At 46.7% G+C, this 18,546-nt stretch overlaps 1 protein-coding gene across 1 annotated transcript in view; it reads right to left on the reverse strand.

Annotated features, from left to right (window-relative positions):
• HSF5 (heat shock transcription factor 5) overlaps nucleotides 1-18,546 on the reverse strand; it is a 780,982-nt gene that overhangs the window by 162,262 nt on the left and 600,174 nt on the right. The window lies entirely within an intron of this gene.

An 18,546-nucleotide genomic window follows, 5' to 3' on the forward strand; every position in this document is an offset into this window, starting at 1 on the left:
ATTCTTGAGTGCTTGCACCCTTGTAAAAACAATGTGGCACCCGTGCCTAGTTAGGTAGGCTTTGGTGTCTCAAAACGTGAGGTGCGTTAAAAATAGCGAAGTGTGCTATGTGAGATTTAACAAGAAAAAATAAGGTCTACAAGTTTCAACCAAAAATATAATTCAAAGGTTTTCGTAAGGACCGTGGTGATTGAACTGGGTGGTCCGCACACGCTAAGGTGCGCCCTGCCCTCGTTCAATTTGGAGATTGCAAAATTGCGATCTCATGTAAAAGGGTGTGTCTTTTCCTTATTCGGGAAAAAAACCTGGAAGACAAACGGGGGGACAAGATTGGGATCACGTACCAGGGTAGACAAAACAATGGAGTACATTTAACACATATTCTGCTGGTCGTAATCACAAATGAACAAAGGATCAATAGATGGAATACTAATGCCAACGTTTTTAAATTGGTAGGGTCCATCTAATACGCTCAAAATAGGGGTGCTCCAGTGCTAGTTGCCGGAACGTGCTTGAATTAAAAACCCGCGCCGTGTTGAGGTGTCGGTCTGGCTTGGCGACTGGGTATATTGTGGGAATGGACAAAGGTGCGGGAGAGTGAGTGATTTCAATCATACTACGATGTGGAGCATTGTGATATCGTTATTAGAAACAACCCGGGTTGGGCGACTACGTTACACAGCGTAGGTAGGTATTACGTGTAGTGCTAGCGTAACTATAGTGAATCATAACAACGATACAGTGTGGCTTACACTTAAGGCGGTAACTACCGCTTCATGGGCATCCGCAATTCCAAGACGGCAAGTGTCCGTCACCTGTATCAATTGAGAAATACAAACAGTGGATGAGCAGGGTTCAGCCCATGTTCGATAGAAAATGATGAAAGAACTGTGCGGTGGATAGCTGCCCCGCACGTAGATCGGCGTGGTTACACTTACTTGCGACTTCTGTTCGTCTCGCGTTAAACCTACTTGGTTACTGCTAGAGATGCCCCGTGGAGTGACCGGCTGTCCCCGAAGTGCCGGAAAAGTAAGCCGATCGGTAACGCTCCTTGCATACCCCACTGTGAGCTTGTGTTTGGGGATAATGGACAGCTGCGGAGTTGTGATGTGACTCTGCATATCCCACTGTGGTCTCACCTCTTCATTAACAGTGTGCTCCAAGGCAGACCACTCACTGAAGGAGGACAGGACATTACACTACAGGTACCATGAAGCCCTGCGACCGGCCACGTCCACCTGGGCGGGTACTTTTGCCGTGGTTTTGCCTAAAAAATTTCGGCCTTGAAGCTCGAGTCAGTGCCTCTGAAGAAGTAGCAATACGAAACGCATCAGGCTGACTTTTCATTGAATTCGCTGTTTTTGCATCCATTTCGCAAGCTGCGCTCCTTACAAAGAACTAAAGGCTGAAACCTTCACCTTGCTCGTGGGCCCCTCTTTCTTCCAGGCAAACTAGTTTTGGATATTGTAGCGGCGTCCCTGAGCCGCGGAGGTCAGCGCTGGGGCTGTTTCAGCCCCCCACGTAGACACCTAACAACGCCACCGATTTGGGAGCAAGGAGCTTTTGTTTGGGGATAATGGACAGCTGCGGAGTTGTGATGTGACTCTGCATACCCCACTGTGGTCTCACCTCTTCATTAACAGTGTGCTCCAAGGCAGACGACTCACTGAAGGAGGACAGGACATTACACTACAGGTACCATGAAGCCCTGCGACCGGCCACACTCACCTGGGCGGGTACTTTTGCCGTGGTTTTGCCTAAAAAATGTCTGTCTTGAAGCTCGAGTCAGTGCCTCTGAAGAAGTAGCAATACGAAATGCGTCAGGCTGACTTTTCATTGAATTTGCTGTTTTTGCATCCATTTCGCAAGCTGCGCTCCTTACAAAGAATTAAAGGCTGAAACCTTCACCTTGCTCGTGGGCCCCTCTTTCTTCCAGGCAAACTAATTTTGGATATATATATATATATATATATATATATATATATATATATATATATATATATATATATATATATATATATATATATATATATATAAAAACAAAGGTTACAGGGACTTTATAGTTAGGCTCAAGTTTCATTCGTACAAAACCAGAGAAATTCAACAGGTTTAGTTAGCTGTGCTACCCCGGCAATGCACTGCTTATGACCTCACATATTACAACACTCATTACATGGTCAGTAACTTCACTCATGACATCACTGCTGCACTTGAAGACATTTTTAAATAAAGTTTAGCTCTAAATATTTAGTACAATATTCCTTTAACTTCTCTTTCTATGATCAATTTAGAAGAAAGCCATCTTTTCAACAACCCCGAAAAAAAAGTTTATCATGACTACCAAAATCATTGCAATGACGTCAGTAGTCACGAAGAGCGCGTGGTTTATCCAAAGTGTAAAACATATAAATAGACATATTCTATAGTATATTTAACATTCAAGCCTTATTAGTGTACTTTTCAAACTCATATTTTTCTAGGGAGTCTCCAGAATAATCGCCTCCAAACAACTTTTCATGTTTCCGCAAAGACAGCGGAAGCCGCAATGACATCGGTAATCGCTGATAGCACGTTTTTTTCAATAACTCTGGAACTTATATGTAGGGGCATTTTGAAAATTTTTCGTATAGCTGTTCCCTATTATAATATTGAAAGTTCTGCTTTTCTTTCTATTTTTAAACAAAACTACTTGAAACTTATACTTTGAATTTCACCGAAAATATCACATGACCGTGAAAGCAAGGAATATCATTGGATAATATACTTTTCAACAAAATCAATAGGAAGTACACACCCACTGCTCCTTCTTGAATCTTCTTTCATAGAACTTCATTCTGAGCAGGTGGATTCATTTTGCTGTGCAAGCTTTTTTGTCTTTTATTATATCAGAAATGGCAACACAGCAAGGAGATGGGGGCCAGCAGGTACAACAGTTGGACCAGGATGTGGAGGAGGCAGACACTGAAGATATGGAAGAAGAGGAACCGTCACAAAAGAGAGCCAATGTATTATGGGATTTTCATCAGCTGCCAAAACTTGTGCAATGCACAATCTGCCAGAAGACACTCTCTAGAGGGACCAACAAGAAATATTCGTGTGGGCAACGTCCATGTTATATAATCTAAAAACCCATCATAAAAACCCTCTCCAACTGGCAATCAAGCAGAGGTAAACTGGAGGACCATCTACTTCAGTGGCAGCAGCAACAATTCCTGGTCAAAAATTCCCTTCTGAGGTGCAGAGTACTGCAACGTATATGGCTTCAGAGGTGTCAAGAAGAATAAGTTACTTACCTTCGGTAACAATGTATCTGGTAGAGACAGTTTAGTTGTAGATTCTTTACCTTAGAATTTCCCCCAGGCATCAGACTCGATCCAGAGATTTTTCTTAACAGTACCCCTGCGCATCGGTTGACTCTGCGTCCGTCTTTGGCAACGTGGTCGCCGGGATGACTTCACAGCGTGATCTTTGTAGGAGAGTAGGGTCTGCAATCCTATGATCACCCAGATTTTTGCTTTTTGCTTCACTGGTTTACGACTTTCCCTGGCTGTGGGCCTGCTAATCAGACCCACAGCCTAGCTGTTCTCTCTATTCCAAATTGTACCCAGGTACTGAATTGGCATTGGGCCCTTTCCAAGTCCCTGTACCCAGGGCTGAGGTGTACCCAGAAGTCTCCCAGGGGCTGCAGCATGTATTATGCCACCCCTGGACTGACTAACCAAACAGACACAACTGGCTGCTTGACAGCTGGGGGCAAGGTGGTGTACTCACCCTTTGCTTTAGATATAGTATTCCTATATCTAAACCTAAATGGACACACAGATCTCCTATCAGTCACTCCTATGGCAGGCCTTAACAATCCTGAAGGCAGAGTGCTTGGAATCGTGTGAGATAGTGCTCTGGCATGAGCTGAGCCTGTCTGCGGCTTTCGGGATCCATCCCTTAGCCGTTTCCATGATATCGCATACCATATACTCTTAAGTGCATTATAATCCTCGCGGTTATATGCCAACTCTGGTATCGCTTTATCAAAACATGTCGAGTAAGGTGTCATACGAATTGAAATACTAACCCCTCGCCAATTCTGGCGACGGGGTTAGCATTCCACCCTTCTAGAGGGACACAACATGTATGTAACCTGTAACCCCGGTTAAAGTCAGACATAGCCTTAGCTCCACATAATGGATGCTGCCACCGAGACACAAGTCTGCCCTCCTGCTGCTGGGAGTCCTCCCAGAGCAGGAGGCAAGGACAAAGGGTTTCCTGTCAGGGGCGGTGCCAGCACCGTCCCGGACAGGATTTTGTGTATCCTAGGTAGGCAGGGCTTTAGAGGAAGGTGACTGCAAGTGGCACCCCGGTGCTCACTGTGCATAGGCCGGCTGAAACCAGTTCCAGGGGCACTCCAGCCCCTGGCCTGGGGAAAGCCCGCCAAAGGAGAGGGGTGTAACCACCCCCCTCCTGGTCCCACCCATAGGGCAGGACTTAGTCGCGTGCCAGCCCCCTTTTTCAGGATAAAGGTAGGAACTGGCCCCCTTCCAAATCAGATCATCTTTGAATCCTGAAACTACTTTCCACGAAAGGAACTCAAGACTTCTTCCCAAGATTCTCCCTTGTGACTAAGGAGTAGTCACCCTGCAGCAGCAGGCACCAACCAAGCATCGCGGTTTGTTGCCAGTCTCTCCTTCGGATCAAGACTGCTCCAGCACGACGAGAACCGGCTTCCCTGGCACCTCTGACCTCAACCTACATCATCAGCCCAGCTGTGATCCGTGGGTGCGACGAGACCTCGAGGGACCGGCCATCTTCAGAACTGCACGACGCTTGTCCAGCACGACTCCCGAGTGACCCTCGACTGAGTGCTTTGGGGTAAGAGAAGCCCCGACCCTGAGCAGCTCCAGCACCGAAGTTCAGCCCCCCTGCATCCACGAGATCTGCGTGGGGCCCTTCTGCTCTTTGCTGCCAACCGCGTTGTCCAGGTCGCTTGCCCGTTGGCTAGTGGCCCTCTCACGACACTCCACGACGACAAACACTGCTGGTCTGGTTGCTCCAGACTAGCCCTTGCTCCCCTCCAAAAGAGGAGCACCCTGGACCCTCCTGGTCCCCTCAAGACGCCATTTTAGGTCCACCGCGTGGGCCTTGCATTTGCCAAGACTTGTTGCCCAATCCTGGGTCCAGCGACGTCGACAGCAAGAACCTTCGTGGGACAGCTCGCACCTCCATCCTGGTCGCCGACAACGCCTCCTGGTCCGAGAGACTGCAGAGCCCAGCAGTGCCCACTCACCTGGTCGAGGTGACTTCGTCCGGTGCCACCCTGGTGCCCATCTAATCACTGGCTAGTGATTCAGAACTTGGTCCCCTCTGCTTTCAGGTCTTTCTTCTTCCCTGATCCAGGCTTGGATCACCACGAACTTCTTCACTGGTCGCCTGCCAGCAACTTCTTTCTTCAGGCTCCTGGATCTTCAACGAGGGTTTCCGACGCAACTTCAACCCTATGCAGCCGCAGCCCCTGGGCTAGGTAACCTGAGTACTCCGGTGCTCCAGCATAGTCCAACACCCTAAGTGTTCGGATCCACTCTTGTTTTCGACCCACCTAGTCGGGTTCGCCCGAGAACAGTAACTTTGCAACTGCTAGCCTCCATAGACTTTTTCCCGCCTTACGCGTGAGAGTTCCCACTCTGCACACGACGTCCACAGGCCTCCTGCATCTAATCCCAGTGTTTAGAATTGTAGGCCTAGCGATTCCTGAGTCTAGAAAAGTATTACTTACCTGCTAGCAAGTTCGCATTCCACTTACTGTGTATATGGTTTTTCGTGCCCCTAGGGCATTTGTGTAAATTGTGCGACTTAAAGTATTTTCTTAAGAGTTTTGTTATGTGCTTAGCTCCCTGACTCATAAAGAGTTCAGGGTAGTCTTGTTATAAATAAATATCTGTTTATTTTCATAACAACTTGTGTGGTGTCCTTTCACTTGCTGTTCAAGGGGTAATGTGATGGTAAAACAGCTGGCTTAACACGCCCTCTAGAGTCTTAGCCTTAGACTGCTCGTATCCATGCTACTAGGATAGCTGGTCTATAAGGTTGACTTACAACCAATCATCAATAAGGGTTGTTTGGACTGATACAAAGTGCTCACTAGAATAGTGAACACTATATATCAGGCCAACTTCCCACAATCTTAGACGCCACCCCTGCGCACTAATGTCAGTTCTGACACGCCAGAAGCGCAAAGCCATGAAAGATACTGACCAATGGTGCGCCACAACTAGGGCCCTGTAAGGGAGTCCCTATCCATAGAAGTCAGTTCGTAGAGCGGGGGGGGAAGAGTGGAGTGGTAAGGAATCTACAATTAACCTATGTCTCTTACACTGGTCACCTGCGTAGCGGAGTCCAGTCTGTCGATTGTAGCGAGCAGCACAGCACAGCGAGGAAGCGGGGAAGCGAGGAAGATGCCAGCCGTCAGCTGCCACGCATCTCCTCGGCAGCTCCCGCGCCACCCCCCGCAGATCTCGATACAGCGGGGGGCCGGAGTCTGTTTTACTGTGTACGGAAGCACAGAAAGTTCACCTCTTCGTACCTGCCGCCAAACCTGCAGCATCAGCTGCCGCCGCCACAAAACGCCACGAGTCTCTGTCTCCCCGTGGCTCTGCAATTCCAAGAGAGCGGCAGTCTGGAAGCCAGGAGGAAGTTGGGAGGACGGAGGTGAAGGACAGGAGTGCTTCGTGGGGTGATTCAACTGTAAGTGGCAAGTGCGGCCGCCAGAGCAGGCAACCGCAGTAAGTGTGGGCTCATGGTAGAGGTGGAGGCACGACCAGCCCCCACCTCGTCCTGTGTGCCCCCGCTTGCCTTCGCTTTTGCTCCTATTACCCGAGTCACGCCAGCCATTTCTCTATTCTATCCCTTCATCTTCACCCCCACTCCTCTGTAGCTCCTCCACCCAGCAAGTGCGCAAGCAAGCAGATATACAAAAATCCATCAAGTAAGAAGTTAAAGTACACCGGTCTTCACCCTGGGTGTGTACTAAAGGACCAAACTAGGAGCCTTTGGAAGTAGCTAAGTCTTTAAAATACCTTAAGTAACGGCAATAGGTAAACGGTAACAGCAACACCCCAGCACCCAAGCACCTCAAGAATACCTGGCCCGGGACTCAGAGTTGCCAAGGTGCTCGGAAGCTTGGACAAAGTCACTTAATAAGAACTCAATAAGAGCAGGCAAGGCAATTACATCCAAGCAAGTCGCTCTGCCCAGGGGGAACAAAAATAAAAACTGAATAAAACTTGCGCCAGTTCACGCAAATAGACAACCATGAGATCAGGGAAAATTAGGGGGGCACCGGGCGACCAGCAACAGAAACTTGAAAAGGAGAGAGAGGACCAAACAGAGGACCAAACAGAATTGGAACATTTCAGTAAGCTATGGGATAAGGAGCAGAAACAGCATTCGGAACCAGACTACGATCAAGAGAAAGATAAGGAGAAAGATAAGGAGAGCAAAACAGAAAAGGACAATATCCAAGAAGACAACCATACCCTTACCATCGCCACTTGCTCTACCGCCAAAATTAACACCAAAACCAACAAGCGGGCTCTCATTACTGACTTTTTAAAAGTATGTCACAGTTTATCCCCGGGGAAGCAAAAGGAGCATAAAGCAGCCAAGGAAGCAAAGGAGGCAAAAGAAGCCAAGAAGTACAAGCACAAGGGGGGCAGCGCGGGCAATGAGACACACAAGAACAGTGCCAGCAAAATGGCAAACAAAGAAGACACTGAACAAATGGCCTTTAAGCTTTCTGCATTAGAAGACGCAAGCAGTGCCAATCCCATTCAGAGTCCACCAATCGATCATCACGGATCCCATCAACAGTACATCCAGGCTGTAGTCCACAACGACCTGGGATTAAACTGGGAGTCCGCATTCACATCCAAACAATGGACTTGTCATGCCCAAACAAACCAACCAAGCTCAGCAGTATCGTGAAGAGCAGATCCCGGAGGATAACCTGGTGCTCGGGCAGGATAGTATCGATAGCTCCTGTGCAATACTAAACACATTTGCAGACCCACACCTTGACCAACCTCTCGTTCAGTTTGGGGCCTAAACAAACTATGTACAAGAACAACTCTCCATTAATCTGAAACCACCAATTAAGCAACTTCAAATTGCACATCAGTTGACGCAGATGCCATTTCAAAGAAAGACAAATGGACCCCCGTCCAAAACCTCCCATGAGACTGAACAACTCAGTCCAGATAGCCACTTAGAAGCCCAAAAATCACCCGCACAACAACGAAGCATGAAGAAACAAGAGGGACAACACTTCACGGAACAACAAGAAGGCCCAACAGGACCATTTTGAGATCAGCTACCAGGCACCATGAAAACGATTGGATCAGCTACAACCTACCATGCTGGATACTCAAGTCCTGCTATTGTATGTATTAGCTTTATATGTGCAGGGGATAGACCAAAAACTGCACGACTTAAATGCTATGATAACAAAGGTACAACAAGTGCAGGATATCACATACCACATGTGCCACTGCTACCAAATAATCAACAAGCTTGCAACTGTCCCGACCATAATGTCAGAGTTGCTGGGGGCAGTCAGGGAAACGCAATTTAATTCCACAACAGCCACGGAAAGAGACCACAAGGAGGCAAATAGAATTAACAGGGATACCCCTAACATCAATACTAAATCATTAAAAGAGGAAAATACCTTTCAAGAAGGTGAATGCAGAAACATACCAGTCATTGAGAAAGAGTCGGAACGACCAGAGGAACAGCCGCATTTAGAAAGCTCATCACCATTTCTGAATCAAAGTAATTTCTCGAAGAAACTCGCACAAAGCAAGGAACAAAAAAGTTTGAAAACACCCCTTTCAAAACGGGAACGAAAACGCTTGAGGAAAGCAAGGAAAAGTAAAACAAAAAAAGTCACCCCATAAGCATTGCTGACACCAACCCAGAAAAGACAAGACAAAAGTGATGTAAGTAATAGTGATATAGTCAGCCCGCCGAATCATAAAAACTCGGCAATAAAAGATGCAGCGGCCTCAAGAAACTACGATGGCAAATTTGTCGACAAGCAAAATATACGACATATTTCAGTCCTCGGTTGAGTAGGAACATGACAATGCCAAAAACAAAGAAATTGTAAAATCAGACATAATCCAAACTTCACAGAACCCAAACATAAAGACAAACGATATGCAGGACATAGCAACAAGTGGGAAAGGAGCCACACAGGCGAGAAATCGCAATAATGAAATCCAAACCAATTTACAGTTCCGGAGCTCCAGAGAGTCCATTGAAAACACACAACAAGACTAAGTAAAACCTGTCCAGCACGTCGAAATACTTAATCAAGATCCAATAGATGTATTAAAAGGGAGCCTGATCGACTATAACAAAATACAATCGCTTACCACTCAAAGCCAGATAGAACTGATCCCACATTACAAATCGAGAGGAACCCACGACATACTAAATCGAAGTGCAATAATAAGGCTACTCAAATCTCTACCTGCCCTGAGACACATTACATCGAGCGACCTGGAAAGAATCGAATTTAAACCTAATCTCAACCAAATAACAACAGCCACCTGGATAAACTATTCAGTCACTGAACAGATTTTGAGGAACAAGGAGGCATTTGCAGCATGGGGTATAGAACTAAAAGAAGTGGAACCTCCTCGTTACCCGAGTCCCCCACAACAAGGAGCGAAAGGCCCAGAGAATCAGGATCAAACTAAGGACGACACCGAATTCATAAGACAAATCCCAATTACAATTTCACACCCAGAAACAGTCAAAAAAGAGGACAACCAACATTGGAGATCCCCAAACACACAAGGAGCAGCATGAACAAAATCCCATAAAAACCCAAGCACATTGCAGGACATTAAAGTCTGTTCCTGGAACGTGAATGGCCCAGCCTCAAAAATAGAGAAAATTGATTTTGCTGACTTCATTCTACAGTATGATATACTGTTATTTTAAGAAACCTGGCAGACAACACATACCCCGATTGTAGGTTATAAAGGATACTTAAATCCAGCTAAAAAGGAGTCAGCATATGGAAGAGCCAAGGGTGGTTTATCAATATACATCTCCACAGATATTTTATGGGAAGAAGAAAACATCGACTTAGACTGGAGCTGGATGCAATGTATTGAATTCACAGTCACCATCACCTGCACATTGTTTAATTCTGAACATCTACTTGCACCCAGCCTACAAGCATGAGGGGAGAGATATCCAACAATTGGCAGCTACTATTAAAACTCTAAAGTTAATATAACCACACACCAACATAATATTGTCTGGAGATTTTAATATGAACTTGATGCAAGCCCAAGAGAAAAACTTACCAAATGGAATAAGCGTCAGGAGTGACAACACAACCAGACGTGATACCTCGGACAAGAAATGCACCGCACTATTGGACAAACAATCATTATACACTTTAAATGGTCGAGGCCCACAAGACAGCCCGGCAGCTTTCACAAGAGTGACGGCAAAATCAGGAGCAACCATTGACTTCACCGTAGCAGATCCAGACCTATTCCCCTGCAGTACGAATTTTCAAATAATAGATAGAGTAGATAGTGATCACTATCCCCAATCTTTTACATTAACTAACTTCAGAGAAAAGTCCCGGCCATCGAGTGCCCTGACACAATTCACTCAATTGTACAAACTAAACCGGCTAACATGGAACGCAAATACCGTAGACGAAATCATGGAGTTTTGCTCAGCTTGTCCGGCCGCTACTGACGCAAAACCACTAGGGATAGAGGCCTGGAAGACCTTCATCAACAGCTTTTTTTTATTTGCATCAAGGGGAACAGCCAAGAGAAAAAATATTTACATACAGCAAAAACAAAATCAGTACAAAAACATATCCGCAGCAAGATAGTAATAAAATAATAATAGGGTAATCAAAGAAACAATTTTTATTACATGATTAATCCCCACATTCTATCCACTTTCCGCTTACTATGACTATGTAGACCCCTTGTAATCGCAAGAGAATGCTCCATATTATATATTTCCTTGACAAGGCTCCATCACTCCATAACCTTCTGTGTGGTCACCAAGGGTTGGAGAAAAATATCAGCGTATTTGCTTAATGGCTCCGTTAAAGAGCCTATGCTGGAGACAATTGGTCTCATCGGAGGATCTAGCTGATTTTTGTGCACTTTTGGAAGGCCGTAGAGTGCAGGAACTATAGGGGTAGTATTCTGTAGGAATTTAAATTCGTCTTCACAGATTACTCCATCTTCTTTTGCTAACTCTAACATTCTTTTGACCTTATTACCTAGCTCTGTCCAATCGTTTCCTACAGAATACTACCCCTATAGTTCCTGCACTCTACGGTCTTCCAAAAGTGCACAAAAATCAGCTAGGTCCTCTGATTCCAACTTTTAAGGTAAAGCTGCAATAATAAAAAGAGCCATTGAGCAACAAACTATATTAGCAGCATGGTTACCATTAAGTCTTTTTAAATAAGTCTTTTCAAATTTATCTATACCCCATTGAGCAAAATACGTGCGAGTATAGAGACAAATGTTCTCTAAATTTTGATTTATAGAAGCAAACGAGATAAAGAAAAAACAGTGCTCCTTACCGTGATGACTCTAAAGGACACAAACCTTACTAAGTAGAAGATAGCCGAAACGTAAAGAAAAGGCTTGTAATAGGAACCCGTACTTATAAGGTATGGTAGTAATTTATTACTTACTCATATGTTGAGGTTTGCTCTAAAAAAAAAAACAAGAATTCACCTTGGTCGTATATAAATCCCAACCACATTGTGTAACCAAACTCTACTTGTTTGCCCGATATAGTGTCATAATGTTTTGTAAAAACAACCTGTGAATGATAGAACTGCCAAATAGAAAATATTGTTAAAAAGAAGTCCAAATTAAATATACTAATTGTATGTTTCTTTTATTAATCAGAGAACTGTCCCGAAGAAGGTGTAAAACCGAAACGCTGCGTCGACAATCTGTTTTCTTACTTATGTTTTATTATGTAATTGTGTATTGATACATTTTTTTAACCTTGTACATGGCACTTATGTGCACAAAATTGTATTGCATCTTATTGAATAAATTGTAAAAAATTGTTTTTAAATATATTACACTTTTGTATTTTGTCTTGGCAATCTAGTTGATAATGTACTGCAGTGGCACAAGTGTCCTTCTGAGTGGTTAGTGGATTTTGATGCCTCTGTTTCCCCTGGAGAATTATAGGGACGTGACTCTTTGTTGATTATTTCAGAATGGTACACCTACGCTCTAAGGATAGAAAAACTAAAATTAAACAAAGCTTTGAGACAAATGCGAACTTACGGACAACAACCCTCCCTGGAGGTCCTGACCACAATTAAAGAAATGAAAAGCGACCTAAAAAAAGAGATTCGGGCTGCAAAACGTATATACAATGAGCAGTTTTGGACAAAAATGCTCCATGTCAGCCAACAACAAAATTCCAAGCAGTTCTGGGACCAAATTAATGTTTTATCAAACGGAAAAAATCGGCATTACAACTCCGACATAACCGAGCACGATGGCGAGCTCACAAAGAAGTTACATATAACCCCCACAAAGCTCCCAGAGTTACCTCTGAAAATGAAACACGGAAGGCGACACGATCCAACTACAGTACCTCCAGTGATATGCCAATTAGAGAGCAGAGGACGGCTGTGACACTGAAACCAACCTCACAGGCCCCAGATCACACGACATGCAAACTGAACCTGAAACATCACAGTAATTCACAATTCAAACAACCAGAAGGCAAATTTCAGCGAGACCCTCCTGAAATATCAGGGTCTGATCAATCAACCGCCAACATTCAGATCACACAAAAACAAGTACTGAATGTTATAAAAAAACAGAGATCGGATGGGGCGCCGGGACCAAACGGCTTGCCCAATGCCCTATTTAAAAAAGACTTAGCATTTTGGTCTAACCACCTAGCCACACTGTTTGCTAACATTTCGGAATCTCACACTATCCCAGACTCTTGGCGAGGAAGCATATTGCATCCAATATTCAAATCAGGGGCTCGTGCAAATCCCTTAAATTATAGGCTAATAGCCCTCATAGATGTTGAGGCAAAAATCTATGCTGCAAACTTGCTGAAAGACCTAGAGGATTGGGTAGACATCAAATTGATCCCCAATACACAGACAGGCTTCCTTGCCGGAATGAGCACTTTAACAAACATATCCACAATTACACTCTTGGCTAATCAATCTATTGTCAATTCAAAAGTTCTGTATGCATGTATTGTGGATCTCAAGGCAGCCTTCGACAAGGTCCCCAGACGAGCCTTGTGGGCAAAAATGGAATCCTGGGGTGTACCCACAAACCTATTGAATGCTATAAGTAATCTCTATTCAAAAACATGGGTTCAAATAAGAATGGGAGATGGTCGAGCTTTAACAAACAAAATTAACACCACCAATGGCTTAAAACAGGGGTGCGTTCTAGCCCCGTTTATTTAATATATATACAGCCGATCTAGACTATAACCTACGTTCGACATTAGGTGATCCTCCAAAACTGGGGAATGTGAGAACAGCAAGTTTGTAATATGCCGATGAGATTGTGCTGCTCTCCCAAACGCCTCGTGGCCTCCAACGTCTGATAAACAAACTAGTAGAATATACAAACCTAAACCAACTGTATATCAACTTAAAAAAAACAAAGGTCACGTGTTTTTCAAGTCCACATAAAAAAATACCTAAATTCACTTGGACGATCAACAGTAACCGCATTGGCCGAGAGGGGACATACAAGAATCTGGAATTAATTTTGGATTGCCACCTTAATTATAAGTGTAGGAAGGTGGATACCTGACTATGGTTACCCCAGATTGTTTGCCTTGTGTTTATCTGGTTTTCGACTTAGTTGGCTTGGGACCCTGCTAATCAGGGCCCCAGGCTATCTGCTCTCTATGTAAAATAGACTCCATGTACCCTAGGTACATAACTAATTGGATATTGAGTCACCTTATCAGCCCCTGTATAGTGTACTATAGGTACCCAGGGCAGAGGTGCACCCAAGGCCTACCAGGAGCTGCAGCATATCTTCTGCCACCCCTGGCTGGTCATCCAAACTGACACAACTGGCTGATCACTCAGCTGGGGCAAGGTCATGTAATCACCCCTTGCTTAGGTATAGTATTCCTATATCTAACCTTATAATCTAGACACATATGCACCTATAAGTCACTCCTATGGCAGGCCTTAACAATCCTGGAGGCAGAGTGCTTGGTTTTATGTGAGATGGTGCTCTAGCATGAGCCGAGCCTGTCTGCAGCTTTCGGAACCATGTCCTCATAGCTGTTCTAGGATATTGCCATACCATATACTCTCAAGTGCATTATAATCCTCGCGGTTATTGCTAACTTTGGTTTGGCTTTATCAAAACATGTCGTGTAAGGTGTCATACGCTTTGGAATACTACCCCCTGGCGACGGGGGTAGCATTCCACCCTTCTAGAGGGAGAAGACATGTTAGTTCCATTAATCCCAGTTAAAGTTAACCAGAGCCTCAGCATCACAAAATGGATGCTGCTGCCACAGACACAAGTCTGACCTCCTGCTGCTGGGAGCCCTTCCAGCGAGGGAGGCTTGGACAATAGGTTTCCTGTCACAGGGAGGTGCTAGCACCACCCCTGACAGGAGATAGTGGATTGGGGCAGGGAGGGCTGAATGAAACGAGACACTGCCTGGGGCACACAAGGTGTCCCATGCATAGTCCAGTTCAAACCGGTGCTGGGGTACTCCAGCCCCCGCTCTGGCGCGAAACTGGACAAAGGGAAAGGGGTGTAAACACCCCCCTTCCTGTGTCCCACACATAGGAAGGACCTAGCAGGTGATCCAACCTCTTGATTTGGAATAAAGGTAGGAGCTGTGCCCTTAGACTTTAGATCATCCTGACTGAAACTTTGATACGAAACTCTGGACCCCTCGACATCCTACTCGACGTAGAAGACTGAAGAATCTCCCTTGTGGTCAAGGAGTGACCACCCTGTTCAAGCAGGCACTATCAAGCGGTCAACGGTTTACTTTGTTGTTGCTCCTGGCGGAGCTCGAACAACAGAGACCGACAAGAACTGGACTTCCAGACATCCAACAGCCCGATCCACAGCCACAGCAAAGCTGAGACCCGTGGAGGTGACGAGAGACGTGGGACCGGCCATCTTGGAAAGCCAGCGAAGTGCTTTCTGTGCAGCACCTGAGGCACCCTCGAAGCTGTGCATTTGGGACTGAGAAGCCCCTGCCCCGAGCATCCTTTGCACCGAAGATCACCTCTCCACACTCACCGAGTGCTGCGTGGGGCCTTTTTGCATTTTCCTGCTCGACGCGTCTGTCCGGTCACTTGCCCGTTGGCTAGTGGCCTCTGTGACGACGAACCTTTGAATTTTCAACGCTGGTCTGGTTGCTCCAGACTGGCCCTTGCTCCCCTGAAAAGGAGCTGCCCATCAGACCTTGCTGGTCTGATCCAGAAGTCATCTTTGATTCCTGAGTGGGTTGCATTTGCCAAGGCCTGTTGACTCCGAATCGAGATCCGACACGGCCGACAGCGAGAGCCTTCGTGGGACAGTCCGTGCCCTGCTCCTGGTCATCGCCGACACCTCCTGGTCCACGTGGCAGTGGAGACAAGCTTCACGACATCACCTGATTGCAACCCGACATCGCCTGGTTCCTTTATGGTTCCTTCTTGGTCACTGGCTAGTGACGCAGACTCTGTCCCCTCTGCTTTCAGGTACTCTTCATCCTCGATCCACCCTTGGATCCAACCGGACTCTTCTCTCCTGGTCGCCTGCAGCATCTTTTCTCCAAGGCTCCATAGAACTCCACGACGAAACCCGACACACTTTGACACCTATGCACCCGCTTCCTGTGGGTGAGGTAACGCGAGTACTACGGTGCTCCTGTAGAGATTTACATCCCTAGTGTCCTAGTTTTAAGTGGTTAAGTTCTAGTCCAGTCGGAAGACTTCCAAATCTGCAACTTTCTAACTTTATGCACCCATTGACTTCTATTGGTGCACGCGTGTGCATTTACACACTGCACCCGCATCCTGTGGGCCTCCTGCTTCCTAACTGCTGTTAGTCCAGTGTAGCCCCAGCGATTCCCAAGGCCCTAGGCCTTACCATTGTTCGTGACGTGGTACTTATACCACTATTTTAGTATATGGTTTAACGGGCCACCAGGGCCTATCCATATCTGTGCAACTTTTGTATGTTATATTAAGTTACTTGTTATACGTTTGTGCTCCTGTGCTCATAAAGAGTTAAGGGGATCTATTTAGAAATAAATACTTATATATTTTGAATATATAACCTGTGTGGTGTCCTTTCATTTGGTATTAAAAGGTTTGCATATGGTAAAACAGCTGGCTTCACATGCCCACTTGAGTTTAGCCTAAGACTGCTTTTGTCCATGCTACCCCTAGGATAGCTGGTCTATAAGGTTGACTTTACAACCATCACCATAAGGGTTGTTTGGACTGGTGCAAGGTGCTCACTAGAATAGTGAACATCATATACCAGGCCAACTTCTCAAAATAAGCAACACCAAGAACAGCGGAAAAAAAAGCCAAACAGCTGTTATTTGCATTTAAAACTCTGCAAAATAAACTCAGTGACTGTTCAACGACCCACTTATTAAAGGTCGTGGCATCAACATTTTTACCTTCAATTACATACGGTACAGAACTCCTAAATACAAAGGACGCAACATCTCTGAACATCGCCCAAACCAGTCTCTTTAAAAATCTGTTTAACATTCCGCGCCATATTTCTCAAGCCCGGATCAGACCAATCAATCAATCAATCAGGCAAATTTGTAAAGCGCGCTACTCACCCGCTAGGGTCTCAAGGCGTTGGGAGGGGAGGGATCCGCTACTGCTCGAATAGCCAGGTCTTGAGTTGTTTCCTGAAGGAGAGATGGTCCTGGGTCAGTCATAGGGGGATGGGGAGGGAGTTCCATGTCTTGGCCGCCAGGTAGGAGAAGGATCTTCCTCCGGCGGTGGCTCTGCGCATGCGTAGGACGGTGGCGAGGGCGAGGCTGGTCGAGCGGAGCTGGCGGGTGGGTGTGTAGAATGTGAGGCGGTTGTTGAGGTGCTTGGAGCCCAAGTCGTGGAGAGCCTTGTGTGCGTGGGCGAGGAGTCTGACGTGATTCTCTTGCTGACGGGGAGCCGGTGCAGGTCTCTCAGGTGGGCAGAGATGTGGGTGTGGTGCGGGGGATGTCCAGGATGAGTCGTGCGGAGGTGTTCTGTATGCGCTGGAGTCTTCTCTGTAGTTTGGCTGTGGTTCCCGCGTAGAGAGTGTTCTCGTAGTCCAGTCAGCTGGTGACGAGGGCCTGGGTGACCGTCTTCCTGGTTTCGGTGGGGATCCATCGGAAGATCTTTCCGAGCATGCGCAGGGTGTCGAGCAGGGATCTGATGTCGTCGGTAGCTGCGATGAGGGCGGTCTCAGTGCTGTGATTGGCTCGGAAACCGAACTGTGAGGGGTCGAGGGATCCGTGCGTCTCGAGGAAGGCGGTGAGCTGTTTGTTGACGGTCTTCTCGATGACTTTGGCAGGAAAAGGGAGGAGCGAGATGGGGCGGAAGTTCTTGAGGTCGGTGGGGTCCGCTGTCGGTTTCTTCAGGAGGGCGCTGAGCTCGGCATGCTTCCAGCTCTCCGGGAAGGGGGAAGGTGGCGGTGTTGAAGGAGATGTTGATGATGTCCCGGAGTTGGGGTGCGATGATGGAGTCGGCCTTGTTGAAGACGTGGGGAGGGCAGGGGTCGGTTGGCGATCCGGAGTGGATGGTGTTCATCGTGCGGGTGGTGTCTTCGGTGCTGACCGGGGTCCAGTTGCAGACGGTGGTGGTCGGGGGCGCTGGTTTGGTGGTTGGGTGCGTGGTCTGTGCGCCGAAGCAGTTGTGTATGTCAGCGATCTTGCGGTGGAAGAACGAGGCGAGTGAGTCGGAGAGGTCTTGCGAGGGTGTGATGTCATTGTTGCAGGCGCTGGGGTTGGAGAGCTCTTTGACGATGATGAAGAGTTCCTTGCAGTTGTGGGTGTTGTTGTCCAGTCGTTCTTTGAATGTTGCGTTTTTGGTGGTGCGGATCAGCTGGTGGTGTATGCGGGTGGCATTCTTGAGGGCTGTCATGTTTGCTGTAGTCTGGTCGTGGCGCCAGGCTTTCTCGAGGGTGCGGCAGTTTTTCTTGGATATTTTGAGTTCGTTGGTGGACCACGAGGCTTTCTTGCTGCCGGGTCTGCTGGGAGGGTTCTTCAGTGGTGCGAGGTCATCGGCGCAGTTGGTGAGCCACTGTGTGAAGTTGCGGGCTGCTTCGTTGGGGTCCGTTGTGTTGGCGGGAGGGTTCTGGCTGAGGGAGGTGGTGAGCTGGTCGGCGGTGATCTTGCTCCAGCTCCTGCGGGAAACCTGTTGCGGGTGGTGGTGAGTCGTGGTTCTCCTGAAGTTGAAGTGGACGCAGCTGTGATCAGTCCAGTGTAGTCCGGTGGAGTGGCTGAAGGAGATGT

Source organism: Lissotriton helveticus, chromosome 3_1, assembly GCF_964261635.1.
Source record: "Lissotriton helveticus chromosome 3_1, aLisHel1.1, whole genome shotgun sequence".
Taxonomy (NCBI): domain Eukaryota; kingdom Metazoa; phylum Chordata; class Amphibia; order Caudata; family Salamandridae; genus Lissotriton; species Lissotriton helveticus.